Consider the following 23,566-nt stretch of genomic DNA (forward strand, 5'->3'; position numbering starts at 1 on the left):
ATATTCTCATATCGGTGATCACAATATATATATATATATATAATATTAAGTGTTTGCAAGATTAGTCTACATTAATAAATTCTAAAGTATGGAAGTATGGATCCTGCAGCTATGTTCACCTGGGCACAAGGGGTCAACCTCAATGGACTCATGTGCAGAATTAGAATATTTTCTAAAATAAAACTTGAGTAAAATTGTTCTTCAGTATATGCAATGCAGCTGAACTTACTTTTTTAATATTTGTTTTAGATATAAACTAATGAGGCTTACAAGAGCAAACTGCTATTAGAGAAATTTAAGCCTCAATCCTTCAGAGACACATGCTGTTGTACTCTTATACCATTGTGCATCCCTTTGCAGAATCAGTGCATAAAAAGTAATGTGGGAGTTGCATTACATTTTTTATTTTCCTTCTCTACCCATGTGGATGTCTGTACAGTTTCGGGTTTCTTTAATGAGCTACGTGTAATTCCTAATTCATGAAAAATACAAAGTGTATAAAAATACAGATTTATTTATACATCTATAAAGAAATGTAGGATAATATATTTATCTAAATTATTATGGGTATATACGAACATATGAAGAAAAATATCAGAGGTATATTTTTATTCTCCAGTTATGAATTAGAAATAAGAACAATAAATCATAGTCCATTGTATCATATTAATTACGGCTTCTAATAATAATTAATAATTATGACAGTTCCTCTTTCCTGTTGACTGAAAATCTTTATATTAATATACAATTATGTTATTTTTAGTTGTTTCTAGGAAAAATGTTGGCTATCATATGCTACCACAATATTGCTCAAAGTGGCTACCATTAAAAGGTCAGCACTTTCCCACAAGTTGGGTTCAAGGTATGGAAAGATTATAGTATGAAGAAAGTTTAAAAGACTGACTGTATTCAGTTCAGATAGTACATGAATAAGAAGAGAGATGAGAGAGTTACAGACAATAGTGAATAATGTGGTGAAGATAAATCATAGTTTCCTATTTACCCTTTCTCATAATGCAAGTGAAAAGGAACATTAAATCAAATCAAAAGGCAACATATTGAAAGCTGAAAACTGTATTTTTTGTCATGCTTCTTTGTTTTACACAGTTGATAGTTAACATGCTGAACTCACTGGCAAAAGGTATTATTGAGGCCAAGAGTTCAGTAAGAATAAAAAAGGAATTAGACATTTATATAGATATGAGAACATTGTAACAAGTTACATTTGATAAGAATTTTAAGGGCTATAAAGAAACTTCCCCCATAGCCAGATTATTCCATAATTGTCTTCTATGGGATTTTGTGCACTTTCTTTTTAAGCATCTGGTACTGGCCATTGTCAGAGACAGGGTATGGAACTAGACAGAACGCTGGTCTGGTATAACAATTCTTTTGTTCCCAAGTAGTATCTGAGAAACCCCAGTTATTTCACATTTTCAATAAACTAATTTTAAGTACAGAGAAATAATGATATCTTATTCAAGTAAATGGACTACTCACCGTGTATAAAGGTAAACACAGGAGTATGTCTTTGTAGGATGGGTACTTCAGATACTGCTCTGAGTAAATGCTGTCCTTCTTATGGCAGCTGCTGTAGTTTGTGCTCACAAGGCCAGAGAGTAAAAGAGCTGGGAGCAAAACCATGCATGGGATGGGTGTGGAGAAAGAAGGCCACCACAGATGTACATGTTAATACGTAGTGCTCAGTATGCTGTCCTGAAGACACCAGTCACATTGACTATACATATTCTAAGTTGTTTAACACGTTTACCAGCCAGAGGTTGCTATGTAACATTTTATTTCATATTTTACACACTTCCTTCTGCATCATTATAGTATAAGTATTCATGAAAGCTTTGCTACATACTGTGGGCCTGATCCATTGAAGTCCATGGAAAGATTCCCCTAGACTTCAAAAGGCATGAGGTAACATCCAGTACCCATAGTACAGCAAAGATAGTGTGGACTAGAGCTAATTGGTGAAAAAAGCTATACATTAAATTAAGTTAATATATGTACAGTAAAATGTCCTATTGCGTTTATTGAGTTAGTATTTGAAGCAATGGTGAAAAAAATGGCCTTGAGTTTAGGCCTTATGAATGTTACCGGCATCATGACCATTACAAAACAAGGGCTGCAACTGTCATCTAAGTTGGTTCAGAATATGCACCTGAATATTTATTTTAATGTAGTAAAATGAAAATTAGGTAAGTTTTCCCTGCTTCCCCTATTAATAATTCCTGGTTTGCAAATTTATGTCTAGCAGACTAAACAGCATGCATGGAGGTCATAAACTGTTTTTGCTAAAATTATTTCATTATAAATGGTAAACAGAGCGGTAAACAGGTAAGCTTATTCTCTTGTGGACAAAGACTTCCAAAAATCATAAATGTTTCAGTTAGAGAAATGTGTGTGTAAATTGAAGCCACTGCCTTGTTAAATGTAAATCTCTGGGAAATAAATTCAAATTAGTATTAAGTGACAAAAAAAAAAAAAAGGTTTTTTTTTACTGAAAACTGAAAAGATACAAAGTATTAACATGATAATTAATGCAGTACTGTTTAACTACTAACATAAATAAGCTATTTTCAGAGCCATTTATTTAAATAACAGCTGATGTAAAAGCAGTTTTTTCAGAACAATATGTTTCACTTAGTTTTAAGTCGAAAGACGAAAAATGCTTTATGTTCCTATAGGTATCTTAAAGAATTTATCTACATGTTTGCTGTGCTATAAATATATTTTAAAACTTTCTTTTCTCTCCTTTTACACATATGTAATTTTGATATTAAATTTTAAAAATTCAGAAAAGGTGCACACACAATAGTAGAAAGTAGAAATCATAAAAATAAATGCTAGTGCACATATATTTTAGTATATACATTAGCATTCAGCTTGTACTTTTTTAAATACATTTTTACTTTTGTATAAAAGTGTGAGTGTGTGTGTGTGTGGTTTGATTATGTAGATTATGAGCATAAACCATCAGTAAATATATTTAAAATATGTTGGCTTGATACCAATAATCTAGATATGAACTTAATATGTTTTATATAGCTTATATTGCTAGTAAGTTATGCTAAAAAAGCAAATATGTTTACTAGAAAATGTTAGTGACATACTACCTTTGATTGAGAACCCTTCGTAAAAATAAAGTGCAGTCTCTCTCTTTCAGATTTCTGATAATATTGACTGCATTATCACCTATTTGATCTGAGAAACTCCACTGGAGCATTTAATCCTTGGCACATTGCTGTTTTAAATCTTGTTCAGTTGGGTTTAAATTCAAACATTTTCTTTTTTTTGGTTGAAACATCAAAGCAATAGTTTAGCCATAGAGGTTTTAAGAACAACAAAGACGAAAGAGTTTGTGGTCAGCTGTAAGCATTTTTGCTAAGTTGTTAACTGTGTATCATACTTGTTGATGAACCTTTTTCCTCTTTTATTCTCAGTTTTAAAGCCACTCTGCCATCAAATAAATATAAATATTTGAGATAAATTTGTTTTGTAGCAGGGCCAAAATAGTCACTCATATTATGAGACAATTTAAACTTATATGGACAAATTTTGACAGTATTTTATTTATAATAGTCAAGCCAGCTGCAGCTTGGTTTGGGCCCATTCTTTCAGTCGTTTACTCAGAGAGAAAAAAATAGCTGAAATAATTGGACTTATGCCTGAGTAAGTATTGGGTGTTTGATATCTTATGAGGTATTCAGAAGAATAAGCAGGAATGTGTGTTTCTCTGAAGAGAATGTATTTTAATATGTTTTCCACTTTGAGACCTATGCATATTAAAATACTGTAGTTGTACCTGGCTGCAAATACGGTATGTTGGAACTACATTACATTTTAATTTTGTTTTGAAAGTTCTGTCTCAAGTAAATTCTTGGAACCCAAATAATGTTTGTTATTGTTTCCTAACATGTTGACAAAAATGTCTTGGTATTCTTCTTGAAGATGCCAGAATCAAGGATATTTTTGCATTTGAAATTAAGAAGCAAGAGAGATAATTAATCATCCTATTCTCTGACCCTTCTTTACTCCCTATTTTAATATCTGTGTTTAATCTGTGCTGAAGGAATAGATTAACCCTTTTCATTATAGTACCATGATGGTGCCATGTTTACGGGCAAAATGAAATGGCTGTTTTAGGGAGAAAAAAAGGTTTTCAAGCTCAGATCATTAGTATGATAGATAAAAGTAGTATACAGTTTATAAATCAGTTTTTTTTTAAACACAAACCATTTTCTCCTCTACTTACCAGTTCCTCCTTTACTTAATTACCAAGACATGATCGATGAGTTCTGTGTTTCCTCTACTTTAATTGATAATAATATTAACATCTCAAGCAATGTAAAGATTACAAGGCAATTCTTTGTGAATTTCTTCTGTATCAGTGATCCCTTCGGCTTTGTCAGAAGAAACACAGAAACATGAGTTGTGATGCTGGAGGGTAAAATAAAGCTAATCTTTTATGTACCCCTTGCATTTGAATTCCAAATTAAAATTTACTGATGAAATCTATAAACAGTATGATCCAAGTTCTGTGTCAACCATGCAATCCCACTGTCTTTACTAAGACTGCATGAGGTTTCAGTTATCGCTGAATTTGGTGCAGAAATTTTAAAAAAAATGGTTTTCCCACAGGGAGAGAGACATATCTAATATTTTACTATTCTGTAAAATAATATGTAATTTTGGGGAGTAGGTGAATTACTTTTAGGATTAAAAGCAAACAAAAAAATGGAGATCCTCACTCAGGTTTCCAGGATAGTTTTTCCTGAGTAAGGACTGCAAGACTGTAGTTTAAAGGTCATTTTTAAAGATTAATTTTCACCATTTACAATGTTGTGCCCTTGTTTAGTCACTTATGTTGGTAAATTGGACAGATTTCACTGGTTCACATTTACTACTTGAGAGCTTAAAATTGGGGCAGTTACATCTTTTAAGTGGTATCAACAATTCCTTAATAAAACATGTGTTAGTTAAGTCTTATGACAATTTTTAACACGTCTTAACAGCATAGGCAGGTAGTAGGTCAGTCTTTGAGTTTCCCCAAGAGATTTAGTCACTGTGCATACTAAAAGCAGTGGCACTATGTTTGTTGTTGTTTAACCTCATGCTGTAGTTAATTATGGACCTTTTCACCTCCATTCCATTCCTCAAAACTGCCAGGAACTGTAGGCCTTTGGAGCAGTTTTAAAGTGGATAGTGCCAACTTAACTGACACTGTGGTGTCAGAACAAAGCTTTAGGAGCTCAGAGGAGGCTGGCTAAATGAAGGGAGGTTTGCATTTTTCATTGTAAACAACTACATTTGTAAAATGAAGACATGCCGAGTTTGGTCAGCATTATTAATAATCATTGTTACAATTTTTGCAATCAAGCTTGAACCCAGTGAAAATAGTGAATGCCACAAGTTATTGAAAACTGTATAACTAGAGGAGAAATTTCCTCAATCTGCATAAAACTATTCAGGCTTTATGTGGGCATAGTGCAGAGCAATCAGAGAGGTAAATTCTACCACCACAACTCAGGGCCAGGGTCCCAGGCTGCCCCTCCTCCCACTCTCCAATATCACAGGTAGTAGCTGTTCAAGCATATGGCTAGAATAATGTCCAAGGCACCTCTGCACCGGTACTGCTGGGTATTAGGGCCACTGGATACACATAAACCTGGATCTGCAGCCTATTCCTAGCCTGCCCCCACTGTAAATTTCTGCACTGGCCTAAATGGATCCGGTGCTCAGATCTTTTCTGTGGTGACACAGGCACCTCTGAGAAGCTGTTCCTAAGTGCAGCTTACATATGGACCTTGCAATGACCCTTGCACCAGGAATGAATTTCAACTGTGGGTTGCTTTTTTGTTTTTCTTTTTCCAGTACATTTTTGCTTAACATGTAACAAATATTCTATAAGGGTCAGTTTGAGGTTGTTGGATGTTAACCGTCATTTACATATCAGATGCATCAGTAAATAGTACTTAAAAACATTACTAATCATGCTGAGAATATATACAGTAAATACAACATGCCTCAGGAAAAAAAAAAAGTGAACTCAGCACAACCATCAGCCCACAGGGTTTAAAATTGGACCCTAATGCATGTTAAAAATGTCTATCAGGAGGACAAGCCACAATTTTTATTTGCACGGTTCTGATTTGCTTGTCTTCAGAAAGTGGACAGGTGGCAATTTTGTATGCCTCATCTTTAAATGGATGCAATTATCACAAGATTATACACTCCACCATGTAAGGCATTCATGCATTTTAATCTTTTGTTTACAGCCTCCTAGTGCTTCTCATACTTTCTCATTGAAAGCTAATGGACAGTATTATAGCTCAGGTCTTCGCCTATTCAAAATAGGATAGGTTGTTAGCTAAAAGCTTGGGAAATGACACGCCACTGAACTATTTAATAAATTGTGCAAGCTTTGTTGCTATTACAAATAATTAAGAAGAATTGTTTCCTAATGCTTGTGTAATCTCAAAAGAGAAGTGGATATGTACGTGACATTTTAAAAAGATGCCAATAACTGCTTTACTACAGTAAGTCTATATGATTTTTGATTGAGTACTCAACATATCTTCATGGTTTGGGGGCTTACAATGCCATCAGTTGAAAAACTGTGGCAATTATACATAATGTAGCTCTTTAGAATTGCTGCAAACCAAGCCATGAGTATGCAACACATTGTAGCTGACAGGAACACACAGTAGATACTGATATATGAAACTGGCTACATTTTTGTCTTCTGGTGTACCTTGAGGGAATAAAAATTATGTGATTAAACTAACTTGCCACTGGACATTAACAAATCTTCAGAGAAACACAGATAATACTTGACTTTTCATGAAGACAAATTGGATAGTAGCACTAGGACACTGCTTGATTTTGATAGTCATGAATGTAATGATATACTCTAAGAGATTTTGGCTGCAATTGATATTAGATGTGAGGATATAATTTGTTCCAAAAATTGAAGTGAAGGAGAGAAATCTCTAGAGCCGAGAGTTCCAAGTGCAAAAAATATTACTTTTTTTCCTTCAGTCTTCTAAGAACATGCTAAGAAGTAATATATTAGTAATACCAACAACAAAAAACGTAGCCTATTATGCCTGTCCTTTTTTGTGTACTTTAATCGTCAGTTTCCTCTTTTTCATCATACTTTCTCTCCTCCATCCCTTTTTCTATAAACAAATCTAGCCCATAAATTTGTAAATAGTTTGCATTAGATTTAGCTATGTAATGCCGGTTGGGAGTTAGGCTGATAAATCTTCTGCAACTCTATAGAAATCCCTCTATGTATAGTTATGTACCATTTCATATATAAAGCAGCCAAATTTGTTTTTTATTAGACTAGTCAACTGTGGATTGAGAGGGACCTGTTGGTTGTATATAACATATAAAGAAACCTAAATACAGGAATGGCCCTAAGGTTTGCAGGGCCCTGTGCAGAATGAAGCGTGTTGATCCCCTTTCAGCTTCCTCTATACCAGTCACTGTGGTTCTCCCAGTCTCAGTACCCTTGGCTGCCTTTACCTTTGACCTCTCTGTATGGGCTGCGGCAAGTCCCTTTTAAACCTTTCATTTATGAACCTCTTTATTCCTATACTTAAGGATCTACACAGAAAGAATTTTAATAACTAGAAATTAAATCTAGAACCTAGAGAAGAGAGGAGGGAAAGAATAAGAAAATTCAATTTCTAAGTTGCCACTACCGGAGACAGCAATCATTGGAGACAGATTGTAGTGTGTCGGGGATCAGGGGTGTAAACACCAGCAGTGACTGAACTCTGATGCAGTTGGCTGAATCCCTAGCAGGCAGCTCAGCTGCATGCTGCTGAAGCTGACTCTCCTCCATCTCTTTGATATTCCTAGTGTATTAACAAGTATTATACTGCTCAGTAACCTTTACTGCCATACCTCTCAGTCAGACCCTGGGAAAAGACTGATAGAGCAAAGCAGAGACGTCAGATGGGGCTCATGTCTGGCAGCACTGGTAGTGGAATATCAAAGTCAGGGAACAGGGGTCAAGGTACTAAAAAAGGAGGTAGCCTATCTCCTAGTAGTGCTTGTGGTCCTTTGGCTGGTGGTTTAGGTCTGTATACTGGTTAATATATTTTGAAGTAGCTTATCAAGAGGTGTCTTTTCTTATAGTCATAAACATTTTTGGATTTCTATGGGTAAATTCTGTGTATATCCCTGTTTTCAGCTGCTGGCTGGTAAGTTTCACTGGGTAACAACTAGAACAAGGTGTATGTGAATGGATGTTTACAAACCAAGTTGCTATTTTTCCATTGTAGTCCATGTCACTTTCCATTTAACCTTTTTAGTCACAAAGTTATTTTCAAAATATGGAGGACTCCTGATTAGAACTGTACTTTTGTGCCCAAGTCATAAATTTTATTTTAAGGAAGTGGATTTGTTTACATAAATTAAGTGTAATTATTTTCCATTTAAGCACTTGTGAATTGTTCAGAAGTTGTTGTGATGTTGGTGACAGAAGCTACTCTTCATGTGGGTGCTCTCTTTTTAGCTGATTTTTCATTGTGATCCATGATTGATTTATTTGCTTGTCAGCTTTTTCTATATGAATTACATGTGAGTCTATAGGATTAGAGACAAGAGTAGGTGAATCACCATGGTTAAAAATGTTCTGGTTTTCGGAATAAGTCAAAGAGTGGTATTTGTGTAAGGGGTGCTTATGCATTAGGAAACCTGTGGCTATTGTAAGCCATTTTGATGCACTAAAGACAAACCTCAGAGGATATGGAGGTTCAGTTCAGATAAGCTTCCAAAACTGAGATACCATTTAAATCTCTTTGGTCTCAAAATTAGGTTTTAAATCTCATGAGAACAAGCTTTGGGCTAGATCCTGGAATCAGATCTACCTTGCCCATACAAGTCCACTTGCAGAATGTAAACTCTTGGGAAGATTATCAATATGTCCTGGTTTTAGTCAGGTAGAAAAATATGAAATATAAAATATTTATTTTCTTGTAGTATTTTAGCATTTCTCCTGTTTGTCTCAAGTAGATTAAATCAAAAAGGAAAGAAGTGAAAAAAATAATTAATTAAAAATAAATGGAACTTATGAATTTTCTTGAAGTTGAAAAAATATGTTCTAGTCAAAATATGGTTATAGGGTCAAGTCAGTGTCTATTTTATCCCCAGGTGTTCTTCCATTACTAGTCAAAACATGGGTAGTCTAGATTGCTTATCTGATTTATCAGCAGATAAGAGCTGGGTTTCTGCTCAAACAACAGGAGGTTACTGATCACCATTGTCATATGTCAAACCATTGAGTGAAATTCCCAAACATATTCTTAACTAGTCAACGGAGCATAACGAAGTGTACAGAATGTGGGATGGTAAAGTGCAGCATCAATACACTGAAATATATATACTTGTTTAATGATTGAGGGGAAGAAGTGGGTATAAAATATGGCTGTTGGTGAGATTCAATGCATAGTTGAGCTTTGTACATAGATGGTATACAACACAATAAATAGTCAAAGTGCCGTTCTGAGGTGGGGTGTGATACAGTCAGTCAGCTCTCTGGTATCAGGATAAGAAAGTTAATATCTCCAGTAGATGATGTCCGGGGATAAAGTAGAGAGGCTCCTGTTGAACAAAGTTATATAGAAAGAAATAACATATTACATCCTGCAAACAATTTTGAGGAATTAAAAAACAGAAAAAAGAAAACAAAAAAACCCTAATCTGAAAGGTGGTTTTCTCACTAATATGTTTTCAGTATCACAGTCAGAGCAAGGTAGGCTGTGTGTGTGTGTGTGTGTGTAAGTGTAAGTGTATGCATGTGCACACCTCAGACAGATAATGATGGTTAGGAATACCATTGGTTTGGTTCTCAGACGTGGCAGCTCTGCACTTAGGGGTATGTCTGCATGCATCTGGAAACGAGCTTCTCAGCACAGCTCCACAGATTCATGCTACCAGGGCTTGCACAAGCATGTCAAAATAGCTTTGTAGACATCATTTTGACGTTGTGATTTGGGCTGGAGTTTGGGTTCTCAAGCCCTCCAGTTTTGGAGCCTGTGCACCAGTCCAAGTCGCAATGTCTAAGCAAAATATACACAGCTGTTTTCAGCGTGTTAGCATGAGCACCGCTACTCTGAATCAGTGGACCCAGGCTGGGAGGCTAACTCCCAGATGCAATGTAGACATACCCTCAGAAATACAGGCCACGTAGGACTAAACATAGAGAAATAAACTGTATTGGGAAATTGTCATCTTTACTTTCTAGGCCCGGACCCTCCTTCCTGCTACCATTCGCCCCCTCTCCTCCTGTAATAAACTTCTTCCATTTTCCATCCCAGGACAATGATACATCTCCCATCTTACATAACATCTCATCACGTATTCCCCCAGTCCCAGGTGCACGGCCACAGGTATCAGTCCTTTCCTAGTGGCTCACTTCAGCCCAATACAGTGCATCGTCTCCAGTTCCTCCTGTAATTTAGGCTTCTTTCTCCTCCCTAGGCTTCTTGTTCCCCCTAGTCAGTCACTTTGGCTCCTCAGTCTTCTATTCCTCTCTCACAGTCTTCTGTTCACATCCAGTCTCATCACCTCCATCATCCCTGCTACCCCTCTGCACAAATTTGATGATGGTGTCAACCAGCACATTCTTCCTGGGTCTCCCACTTTCTCTTCCTTATACTGCTAATGGCAGTGCTGACTATCCATCTGCTCCTTCGGGTTCTCTCTCCCACTCCCCTTGACAAGCTGTTCCAACCAGCATTCTTTTCAGGCCTTTTCTTCTTGCACCTATCACAGGGTCTGCTACTCACTGCTTGGCGGTGCCTCCTCATAGCTTATCGGAAGAATTAGCCCACTACTGTCCATCTCCCATCTGACAGTCGCTGAATCTGTAGCCTCAGTCACTTGCTCTGTAGCCGCTCTCTCAGTGGTTAGGAGCTGCAGCACCTCTCCTTCATGGCTTAGCCCTCTGGCCAAGTCACCATCATCCTCCCCTTCCGGAGTATTATGAGAGTCTCTGTCCTCAGGCAGTTTCCATCTCCACTGTGCTGACTGCACCACTCCAGCACTGGTTGGTTGTGGAACCCAGACCCACCTTCTACTCAGGTTTCCAATCCGGGGACCCTTGAACTAGCAGTTGATGTCTATACCTCTCAGACTTTACTGCTCCTTCACTGGGCTACTTCCTACCCTGCCTTGCTCAGGCTCCTACTCTCCCTCTTGTATCACGGGGTGTAACTGTAGGGTTACCTGATTCCACCCTTAAATCCTAGGCCTGTTCTTGCCCAGGTGAGCTTCATTCTCAACCAGTCTCATTGCCCCTTTTACTCCCAGCGGGCACAGCCTAAGGCTAACAGGCCTTTCTTACCACTTTAAACCCATTGGTGCTGGCATAAGGAGAATGCCCCATCACATGCCTTCCCTCTCAAGTCTGTAAGCCTCTGAGAGTAGGGATGCCTCCTCCCTTGGAGTTTTTGGAGCTGATCTTGCAAACCATCTCACTCCTGCTCCGAGATACCCACCAGGAGACACAGATTATCCTGGTCCTCCATGGCATCCCTAAACTTTTCCCTTTGGAATTCCAGGTCTTCCTCAGCTATTCACAGGTCCTGCTCTGCAGCTACTAGCTTCTCCTGGAGCCTTCTCACTTGCTCCCCAGACTCCTCCAATACCCTTTCCTTCAGGGTCTGAATCCACACAGTAGCCTGCTTCATTTCTGCGGCTGATTCCCTTTTGAGCAGGTTCCTCCTTGTCTCCACTATTTTATTCTTCATTTCTTTAGTATCATCCATCAGGGGCATGGGGTGAGCACCTGCAATTCCTCCAGGCTCCACCACCATTTCTGGGCTTTTCTTATGGGCCTGCAGTTCCCCCTTTGTTGGAACCTTACCCTTCTATAGACTATTTTTCCTCCTCATAAAGAGGCATTGCCTCTTTATATGCCCCCCCACCACCAACAACTATCTCTACCTACCCTCCTAGCATCTGGGACTCTTTTGGGCCTCCTTACAGCTCTCACTTCCTGATGAGCTTCTTTACCACACTCTATGCATGGGCATTCCCTTTTAAGTGTCCCCTCTGTTCACAGGAATATAATTGTATTAGCCAGGCCCTGTCCTCCTGACCCTGGAACAATTCTCTTGTTCACAGCCTCGACAGCCTCTCTTACTCTCATCTGTCAGGTGTCTAAATAAGTACTGCTGCTGTTCTGCAATCTTCAGCAAGTATTCCTGCAGGTATAAGAGGGTCTCCCACGGTCTTTGCTGGTTTTCCTAGAACCTGCTTCACCAGGGCCCGGATCTGCCTTTGCTGTTTGTCCACACCCTTCAGTGGAAGCCACAACTCAGGGGCCAAGCCTTGGATGGTATAATTGCCCCCTGCAGAGAAGGCCTCTTCACAAGCCTCTACATAGTCCCTACCTTCATTTTAAAATGTCTCTATTAACATGGCCCCTCACTCTCCTGTTGCCTCAAGGACAACCACATTACAGTCTTTCCTTATTCCCCACCGCTCCATCCTGTTTTTTTTTCTTCACCACAGTCTCTCTTTTCTTCACTAAGCCCTCATCTCAAGGGTGTCTGTCATAGAATCATAGAATACCAGGGTTGGAAGGGACCTCAGGAGGTTATCTAGTCCAACCCCCTGCTAAAGCAGGACCGATCCCCGATTAAATCATCCCAGCCAGTGCTTTGTCAAGCCTGACCTTAAAAACTTCTAGAGAAGGAAATTCCACCACCTCCCTAGGTAACACATTCCAGTGTTTCACCACCCTCATAGTGAAAAAGTTTTTCCTAATATCCAACCTAAATCTTCCCCACTGCAACTTGAGACCATTACTCCTTGTTCTGTCATCTGCTACCACTGAGAACAGTCTAGATCCATCCTCTTTGGAACCCCCTTTCAGGTAGTTGAAAGCAGCTATCAAATCCCCCCTCATTCTTCTCTTCTGAAGACTAAACATCCCCAGTTTCCTCAGCCTCTCCTCATAAATCATGTGTTCCAGTCCCCTAATCATTTTTGTTGCCCTCCGCTGGACTCTTTCCATTTTTTCCACATCCTTCTTGTAGTGTGGGGCCCAAAACTGGACACAGGACTCCAGATGAGGCCTCACCAATGTCGAATAGAGGGGAATGATAACGTCCCTCGATCTGCTGGCAATGTCCCTACTTATACATCCCAAAATGCCATTGGCCTTCTTGACAACAAGGGCACACTGTTGACTCATATCCAACTTCTCGTCCACTGTAACCCCTAGGTCCTTTTCTGCAGAACTGCTGCCGAGCCATTCGGTCCCTAGTCTGTAGCGGTGCATTGGATTCTTTGGTCCTAAGTGCAGGACTCTGCACTTGTCCTTGTTGAACCTCATCAGATTTCTTTTGGCCCAATCCTCCAATTTGTCTAGGGCCCTTTGTATCCTATCCCTACCCTCTAGCGTATCTACCACTCCTCCCAATTTAGTGTCATCTGCAAACTTGCTGAGGGTGCAATCCACAGCATCCTCCAGATCATTTATGAAGATATTGAACAAAACCAGCCCCAGGACCGACCCCTGGGGCTCTCCACTTGATACCGGCTGCCAACTAGACATGGAGCCATTGATCACTACCCATTGAGCCTGACAATCTAGCCAACTTTCTATCCACCTTATAGTCCATTCATCCAACCCATACTTCTTTAACTTGCTGGCAAGAATACTGTGGGAGACCATGTCAAAAGCTTTGCTAAAGTCAAGGAACAACACGTCCACTGCTTTCCCTTCATCCACAAAGCCAGTTATCTCATCATAGAAGGCAATTAGATTAGTCAGGCATGACTTGCCCTTGGTGAATCCATGCTGACTGTTCCTGATCACTTTCCTCTCCTCTAAGTGCTTCAGAATTGATTCCTTGAGGACCTGCTCCATGATTTTTCCAGGGACTGAGGTGAGGCTGACCGGCCTGTAGTTCCCAGGATCCTCCTTCTTCCCTTTTTTAAAGATGGGCACTACATTAGCCTTTTTCCAGTCATCTGGGACCTCCCCTGATCGCCATGTGTTTTCAAAGATAATGGCCAATGGCTCTGCAATCACATCCGCCAACTCCTTAAGCACTCTCGGATGCAACGCATCCGGCCCCATGGACTTGTGCTCTTCCAGCTTTTCTAAATAGTCTCAAACCACTTCTTTCTCCACAGAGGGCTGGTCATCTTCTCCCCATGCTGTGCTGCCCAGTGCAGTAGTCTGGGAGCTGACCTTCTTCGTGAAGACAGAGGCAAAAAAAGCATTGAGTACATTAGCTTTTTCCACATCCTCCGTCACTAGGTTGCCTCCCTCATTCAGTAAGGGGCCCACACTTTCCTTGACTTTCTTCTTGTTGCCAACATACCTGAAGAAACCCTTCCTGTTACTCTTGACATCTCTCGCTAGCTGCAACTCCAGGTGTGATTTGGCCTTACTGATTTCACTCCTGCAAGCCCGAGCAATATTTTTATACTCATCCCTGGTCATTTGTCCAGTCTTCCACTTCTTGTAAGCTTCTTTTTTGTATTTAAGAGCAGCAAGGATTTCACTGTGAAGCCAAGCTGGTCGCCTGCCATATTTACTATTCTTTCTACACATCGGGATGGTTCGTCCCTGTAACCTCAATAAGGATTCTTTAAAATACAGCCAGGTCTCCTGGACTCCTTTCCCCCTCATGTTATTCTCCCAGGGGATCTTGTCCATCAGTTCCCTGAGGGAGTCAGAGTCTGCTTTTCTGAAGTCCAGGGTCTGTATTCTGCTGCTCTCCTTTCTTTCTTGTGTTAGGATCCTCAAACTCGACCATTTCATGGTCACTGCCTCCCAGGTTCCCATCCACTTTTGCTTCCCCTACTAATTCTTCCTGGTTGCACAATGATGCACGATGCCTCACGTTCCTTTTTATGGGGTGACTGCCATGCCTGCATTCTCCACCATTTTGTCATGGGGTCTACTACTCCCTGCTTGGTGTTGCCTCCTTCTGGCTCATCTGGGGAATTAGCTCGCCAATGCCCATGCCCCGTCCAGCAGTTGTTTAGCCTGTTGCCTCAGTCACTCACTCTGCAGCCTCTCTCTTGCTGGTCAGCAGCTGAGGTGCCTCTTCTTCATGGTTTAGCCCTCTGGCCAAGTTACCATCATTCTCCCTTTCTGGGGTATTATCAGAGTTTCAGGGAGTCTCCATCTCCACTGTGCTGACTACGCCACTCCCTCAATGGCTGGTAGGGAGTCCGGGCCCGCACTTAACACCAGGTTCCAGTCCAGGGACCCTTGAACCAGTAATTCATATCTATCTCTCTCAGACCTTACTGCTCCTTCCCTGGACTGCTTCCTACCCTCCTTTCCTCAGGCTCCTACTCTCTCCCTTGTATGAGGGAGTGTGACTGCAGGCTCACCTCACTACAGCCTCCTCATCTATCCTCAGCTCCTAGGTTTTAGAAGTCCACTTCTTCCTGCCCATCTGTACTTCATTCTCAGACAGTCTCATTGCCCCTTAACTCCCCAGTGGGTACCTCCTATGGCTAATTAGCCTCTTTTGCCACTTTAATCCTATCCATGCTGGTGTGGGTTGAATGCCCCATCACACTGCTTCAACTCTGCCAGCATCTGCTCCTACCATGATCCCTCTGTCCTGCTGCATAGGATACTGTGATTGACCTGTCTGAAGAAAGAGAACACAATATGCAAATGACAATGTGTCTGAAGGTACATTTATATATAAACATCAGTTATATAGACCTTCAGGTGTTGAAGGAATTAGCTGTGAAAGAGAATCCAATGTAGTTGAATATGAAAATGGGGAAAATAATCAGAGTTTAAAAGATGCATTTTCAATTTATATTAGGCAAAGAGGAGGACTGGAAAATATTATAGAACACTGATAAAGGAGCATAAAAATGATATTAAAAGCAAAGGTGATGTAAGTAAGAAATATTAAATAAGAGATGAAGATAAATAATAGGATTTTTTTAAGAACAAGAGGTTATTGAAGGAGATGGTAGAAACGTCTGAGAGACAACAATGGTGACAAAAGAGGTAAAAATCACTAAAAATGTACATCTCTTGGTTGGTGGAAATACCACCAGTTTTTACATTATTTTGGCACTAAGATATTTTGGCTACCAATTGCCTTAAAACAATCTGGGCAGATAAAGAGAAATACAAATAAATACTAGTACAGTGATTGAAATACAAATTCCAGAATCTTCACATACTGCTAACCTCTACTTATGTATCCCAATATTGTAAGTACTCTCCTTATTGCTGTTAAATATTGTTCCAGATAATGGCAGAGTTTTATCCACCACTATATGTCTGTTATAATTCTCAATCTTCTACTATATAAATGTTCAGGGTCTGTATCAATGGTAGATGCCTCAAATTTTTATTTGCTGAGCACCTTTTGGTGCTTTGCAAAAAGAGAAGCAAATATAGTCCCTACTCAAAAAACCCTCATAATCTAAGGGCCTGTTTCAGCAACCCCTTCCTCATGTGAGGGTACTGCCTTTGCAGAGAATGATGACTACTTGCATAAGTGTTTATTTACTGTTGCAAAATAGGATCATGAATTAGACGAAGAATATGCTTCCAATACATAATGTAATGTATTACTACCTGATGAGGGTCAAATTATAAACTGCTGTACATATCTAAAGCTAAATGGAAGGAAGTGGGTTTTTAATTTAATAGGGCACATTCTCATCTGTTGTACATTTCTGTAGCTTCATTTACATTGAAGACGCTATGATGGTTTACACCAGCTGAGGAGCTTCCCCAGTATAGATGAGGAAATTACTTTAGAATGGTATAGGAAGCTAATGAAGCTATAACTGAAATAACATAGGACTCAGTGTTGGTCATTTTAATGTAAGTATTAAATATGTTACTTCAAAATTTCAGTTCCAAATTAAAAGAGAAATTAGGACTGTATTTTTTTTTTAGGAAAAGGGGAGATTAAGAGGACAGCTCATTAAAGTGTGCATAGCACTCTAAAAGCAGATGATAACTGTGACAGGGTCAAATACAAGAACAAAAGGGCATGAGTTTTAAGCAGAGGGAACTCTCTGAACTAAGGTATTTTTGACAGAACGTCTTTCCAGAGGAGCTTCTAAAATACAGAAGAAAAAGCTATCCAAGCATGCAAGGAACTAACTAAGGAACAGCTTGTGTAAATAATTTGGAAGCAATTAGACAAGCACTGAAAGGCTGCAGAAAATAACTTTAATAGGGGACATTTTATGGCCTCCTTTCACATTCATAATTTTTTTTATTCTTGTCAGCGATGGATGATTTGGTTCAAATGAAATAAAAATAGGCTGGTGCTTTTATTTGTAGTTCATACCAGTGCTTTGAAAATGTTGAATTAACCTTTTTCTTTGTTGATGTGCTTTTTTACATCCTGTTTCTTTCTGGGACAGGAAAGAGAAGTCTCTTTGTTCCAATGGAATGTCTATTTTCATGGCCTTTCTCCCTTGTCAACATCTAGAAACAATGGAAACCACATAAGCAAATCCATTCTCATGAGATTTACAGCCCAGATTCCAGATCAAGAGATTTATATAATTTTGGACAAGCTTTGGATGAGCATCCCAAAGTTCAGATACTTATTCTAGCCAAACAGAGTTAAGGTTAATTTTATCATATTAATTCTTATCAATTGCATACATCTTTATTTATTTATTTTTAATCTGCAAAGGGTCAATCCCACAGCCTTTTTTCAAGATAACACAATTGTTGCCTTTGTAAAAAGATTACAGGCTTGGACTCTAACTAAGCAGGTAAGATAATTACTCATAACACATATTCAGAAAATATATCCCTTCATCTTTCATCTTTATTTCCCCATTAAAAAGAGGTAATAACCACCTAGTTTTAGACGCATGTCCAACAAAGTATTATATACACAGGTACTCTGGAAGTATGATTATGCAAAAGGTTGTGCAATATATGGTTTTATATAAGAAAAAAATATTCCAGGACTTGCCATGTGCTACATGTATGACCTGTTTTGTTGCCTTATTATAATTAATTCAAACCAATAGAATTTAGTTTTGTTGTTGCTTGTCTGAACAAGCCAAATCAGTTAAAAAGTAAAAAGAAGTAGCCATTGATATTCTATAAATTTGATTGGATTCACTTCATAATGAATTACTTTTCTGCAGTCTGCTCTGTTTAAATTACGAATACAACATCAGTCTTTGTTCTCTTAAAAGTAAAGCTGAGTTTTAAAGACCAACTTTGGATGCAAAAGTCTATGGCATTAGTATAGTTAAGAGTATATGGCAATAGAAGTCTTGTCCCTTCCAAAGAGAGTATGAGGGCAGTCTGTCCTAAGTGTTCTTCGACTTCATTTAAAACTGATATTTCTTGTCCTTAATAGCAGTAATAATGCTTTAATTTTTTTTTAAATCAATCTTGCAATCAAGAATCTAAAAGCACTTTCCAGAATTAAATGGTCAAGTTTAACATCAGAGGTTGGCCCAAACCAAATCCCTAGATTTTAAAACATAAACAAAGCAAGACTATGGAAAAAAAATTACTTCAAGGTCTGAATTTTGCACCTTGGCCATTTCTACAAAATATGGGTGGGAAAACTGAGGCACAGAGAGGTTACCTCCAAGGTTATACAGGAAATTTGTGGCAGAAATGTATATAGAATATGTATCTCGTGAGTCCCAGCTTTTGCTTTAACACAAGGCTATCATTCCTTTCCCACTATATTTCTAACCTTACCTACTTCAGTTTTTCATAGCCATACTTATGGGTATCGTTAGATTAGGAAAAGCTAATCCATCCGTCCCTGAGTACAGCTTTCACTGTTTTTTTCAGATGATTCAGCAGCATTCCTGGGATCACTCATATAATAAAGTGTCTATGTGGTATCATGTTGCACTATCAGCTAAAACATTGGGGTGATACTTAGGTTGGGAGAGCACTGTGTTGAATCAGTATGTTAGATTACACATCCGTCTGAACAGTATTAAAATTGGCAAAGAGCCCTGTGGCACCTTATAGACTAACAGACGTATTGGAGCATAAACTTTCGTGGATGAATACCCACTTCGTCAGATGCATGAGTATTAAAATTGAATTTCCAATAGTGATGGAACAATGGATATTTCAGCACATATTATGGAATATGTTGAAAATATTAATACATTTGCCCAGGTAGTGGTCCAAATTCATTTTCAGTGTAAATGGGCAAATCTCTACTATTTGCATCCACTGACACAAGGTTTGATTGTGGCCCCTTGTAATTTGAAACAACCCCAGCAACAAAAATATTTCATAAGTAAACACACACACACACACACACATATATATATTTGGGAGCACTGAAAACCTAAAACACTTGTAAGATCGTACAGGATATTGGGCTAGATGGGCCATTGGTCTGACCCAGTATGGCCATCTTATGTTCTTATCCTTGAAAACAACCTGAAACCTGACATCTTCTTTTTTGTTGTTGTAAACAGCTCTGTTAATATCTTGCATATCCCTAATGATACCTAGCTACATTATAAGCTCCAGTTTGCACATATTGGGGAGGTTCTTCATTTTGGCCTGGTTCTTGTGTTCTGGACCTGTATACATGGCTTCGCTGGGTGTGTGGGGGGGAACCTTATCTATCTGGGATAACATTTCCCATGAATACTTACTGGCTAACTCTGCTGTAGCAGGCTTGTGCAACATTTCTTGCAAGCCTCCATGTTGGGAAAAGGGTAGAGGAAGCGCTTCCACAGCACACAAATCTCCCCATGCTACACTGGATGTGTGCTGTGTCTCTTGGAGTCTCAACATGTAATTGCACTCTTTGAGAAAACATCCTTGCAGGTGTCACTCCATTGGGTTCTAATGGAATTACACCAGTGATGAATTTGATTCATATTGCTTAACCTCTTTAATATCACTTAATCTCTTGAAAAGCTAGTAATTTAAAGATTCATAGGTTGGATCTGATTTTTTTAATTTGCTAATAGAAGATCCTTCCCATCACTCTGAAATCTCAGTCTAATAACTTGAACAAAACAGAATGTTTATTTTATACTGTTCTTTTGGATTAACATAAATAAATAGAAACAGTGGCTACTCAGCATAGTTATTTTCAGCCTTATTTGCAATTATTCCCTTATTTACACTGTAGGTTAAGGATTTGATCATGTCCTGCATTATATTTCCCACATTCCTATGTATCCTGGACAATTACCTGCTTCACTTATGCATATTCTTTAATCAGTAGGTTTTTACAAGAGATGTATTAGAGATTCTGATTTTCAGAACTACCAAAGTCATATTGCCAAGTCATATCAATTCAGTGTTTTTGAGCAACATAGGTGCTGAAGAGGAACATAGATTGTTTAGGTTGGTCTAACAGTCTATGACTGCTAGTAATGGGATACATGTAGGAAAGGAAAATTTACACTGAATATCTGGAAACCATTCTTAACAGTGGGGTGTACTGAACTGTGGAATAGTCTCAGATGGGAAATGATGGAAGGCCCAGTACTTAAATCATTTAAACCTGTATAGGACAAGACAATTGGGTAGACCTAATGATTGTATTTTATTTTAAAAATATATAATATGATACATTTTAGGCTTTTTTTTTTTAACACCAAGGATAATGTTTCCTCTTTATCTTGGGCTGGATCCTGAATTGCTTTGAGCTTGGTACAGCTGTTGGGGGCTGGGGTAAGAAGGGATGTAAATGTCACTCTAAGCCTAAGGGAACCCACCCAAATGTGGGTAGATCTGAGGTAGAGTGGGACCAAACAAGCTCTAGTTAGAGAAGCCACAGCACTGCTCCAATCTACACCATCTTGAATAGTCCCATAGCAACCCTTCTGTCAATCCAGGAATGACCGCTCCTGTTCTCTGCCTTTTCAGGGTGTGGAGCAGCTGGAATAAAACTGGCTATGCTGACTATATGCCACCCAAAGATTCCCCCACAATGGGGGAATGCTGAGCTACCTACCTTAGGCAGCTTTGTCCTGGACTTGAGCTATGGGGATTTAACCAGGGCTGTAAATCTGCTCCTATATATTTATAATGAACAAATTAAGGACATCTCATTTTTAATTCATGTCTGATGTTCTCTATGTCTTTCATAGGGCATCAACTTGCCATCTTGATTTGAAATGATTTCTCCAGTACTTTAATGCCAAATAATACTTAATACTTTTTCTCTAACAGTAGTTATGACAAATTGGCATGTCATCTCTTAAAATCACTCACCAAATCCATCAGGAGTGGATTAGTGATGGATGAACCTCAATATATTGGAGACTGAGCTAAGCAGTTCAAATGTATATCAACCCCCGCTTATTCGTTCTATACATACTTCCTGCATCTTCACAGTTTAAAATACCTTGAGAATAATAGCCCTTCTTGTGGTGTTTTGTGGTCAGAACCAATAAATGCAGAGTTCTGTAAAAAATAAAATAGATGAGGAATAAAAGAATATTCAGACTTTTTGTGCAGTTATGAAAAGTCAATTTGAAGTGAATTCTGGGAATTGGGGTGGACTGCTCTGAACTGGCTAATCCATCCTTAGTGATGATTAGAAATCATCAGGTTGTTCAAATCAGAAGTAGCAAGTGTTGAGAAGTTTACTCAGCAAGATGATGCTACCACTAATATCTTACTTGTAAAAGAATACTATGTAAAGCAAGGTTTCAGAGTAACAGCCGTGTTAGTCTGTATTCACAAAAAGAAAAGGAGTACTTGTGGCACCTTAGAGACTAACCAATTTATTTGAGCATAAGCTTTCGTGAGCTACAGCTCACTTCATCGGATGCATACTGTGGAAAATAGAGAAGATGTTTGTTTTTATACACACAAATCATGAAAAAATGGGTGTTTATCACTACAGAAGGTTTTCTCTCCCTCCACCCCACTCTCCTGCTGGTATGTAAAGCAAGTGATCACTATTAAAAACACAGCATATGCCAACAGAAACCACACAGTAGTACCTGAAATGATATATATGTATAGTGAGTTCTTCATGGTTTCTGTTGTATCCAGTCTTGAATGAAAACATGTTTTGCAAGTTTCCAGAACAAATTTGTACCTAAAGAGATTAAGATAAACTTCAGTATTTTGTTACCCAAACCACACCCCTCATCCTAACTCCCATTCAACAAATAGTTCAATTCCTGGGCCTAAGAGGCACCATGTATTCAATAACTCCAACCTTCAATGGGTTTGCTTGTCACCTCTTAGAAACAGGTCCAAAGTTTCTATCCAGGGCATGCCTGATATTTGTAAATTAGATACAAAAACATCTCGTATGAAAGGCGATTGTGAATTAGTGCTCCTGTAGTGTTCAATCTATACAGTGCTGATGTACAGTAGAATATAACAAACATTTTTCATTCACATTAACACAAAAAAATTATTCTTACTAATATAATTACAATTAATAATTAAAGGATTATGAATTATTTAGCATTATTTTAACATAGTATTAGATTGTGTAGTATGTTACACATTGTACCAACATGACTTATGAAGGGATTAATTAATATAATACAGTGCCAGGCACAGCAAATTGGTTTTTTGTCTTTGAAAAAATCATGCATATTCAAAAGCGTAGCAAAGTCCTGTGTCCAAAAAATAAATCTAACCTAACTACTGCAGTCAAAATAATAATGTACATTACAGTCATAATATACATGGCCCAGTGCAACCTTCCTTTTAGTCCAGTGAATAGGGCTGACAGCTATACTGCGAGCAGAACAAGGAGTGTATAATTATTTTTTTCTGAAACATTTTATCATATTAAGTTTTTAATCATCAAATTAACAATTTGCCATTGGGTCACAGTGTACTATTTTATTACTATATAAGCTTACCATAATCATAATAACTTCTGTATTGTACTACAAAAATGGTAAAATGATGAAAAACATTCATGTGGTGTGGTGGAAATTGCTAATTTAATAAGACATTCATCAATTTTAAAGGAGAGCTACCATTATTACACATACCAGCTGACTTTTCATACTGGCTATGAACATACACAGATTTGTTTTGTGTTTCTTTCTCTGGTTCACATCTTGTACAGATTGTGCATGCAAAACAAGAGCTCTTGTTTCTTTCAAAATAAGAAAAACAACATTGGTATTTGCCTTGAAACGATGCAATCTGGATAAAAATGTGGTTAAAGGAATAGAGTTGAATGAGCATCATTTGCCATCTTCTTTTCCCTGGTAGGCTGCTAGAATGAAAAGATGCTCCCCTGGAGCGATATAGGACAGGATTTTTTTTTTTTTTTTTTTTGCATGTTGTAATTAGTTTACAGCACCCTATAGCCTGGGGCCCAGCAGGAATTATTTGCAAGAATGGTTTGTGTAAACATGTGGATAGTTTATAGTTGTACAGTGGCAGGCTGCTATGTCTCTGATGAGTCAGTCATTGGACAACAAATATCTCTTGCCTCTTAGATGGATATGTGTAAAACTAGATCAGTAAAAGATCTAAAGAAACCATCTCAATTTTGAATGTGGTTGTTTCTTGGGATGGATGACGGGTTTGGTGAATGATTTAGATTATTTTACATTTAAAATACCA

At 38.4% G+C, this 23,566-nt stretch overlaps 1 protein-coding gene across 1 annotated transcript in view; it reads left to right on the top strand.

Annotated features, from left to right (window-relative positions):
* Positions 1 to 23,566, top strand: part of GRIK2 (glutamate ionotropic receptor kainate type subunit 2) — a 601,587-nt gene that overhangs the window by 425,299 nt on the left and 152,722 nt on the right. The gene's annotated exons all lie outside the window — the stretch shown is intronic.

Source organism: Eretmochelys imbricata, chromosome 3 (assembly GCF_965152235.1).
Source record: "Eretmochelys imbricata isolate rEreImb1 chromosome 3, rEreImb1.hap1, whole genome shotgun sequence".
Taxonomy (NCBI): Eukaryota; Metazoa; Chordata; order Testudines; family Cheloniidae; genus Eretmochelys; species Eretmochelys imbricata.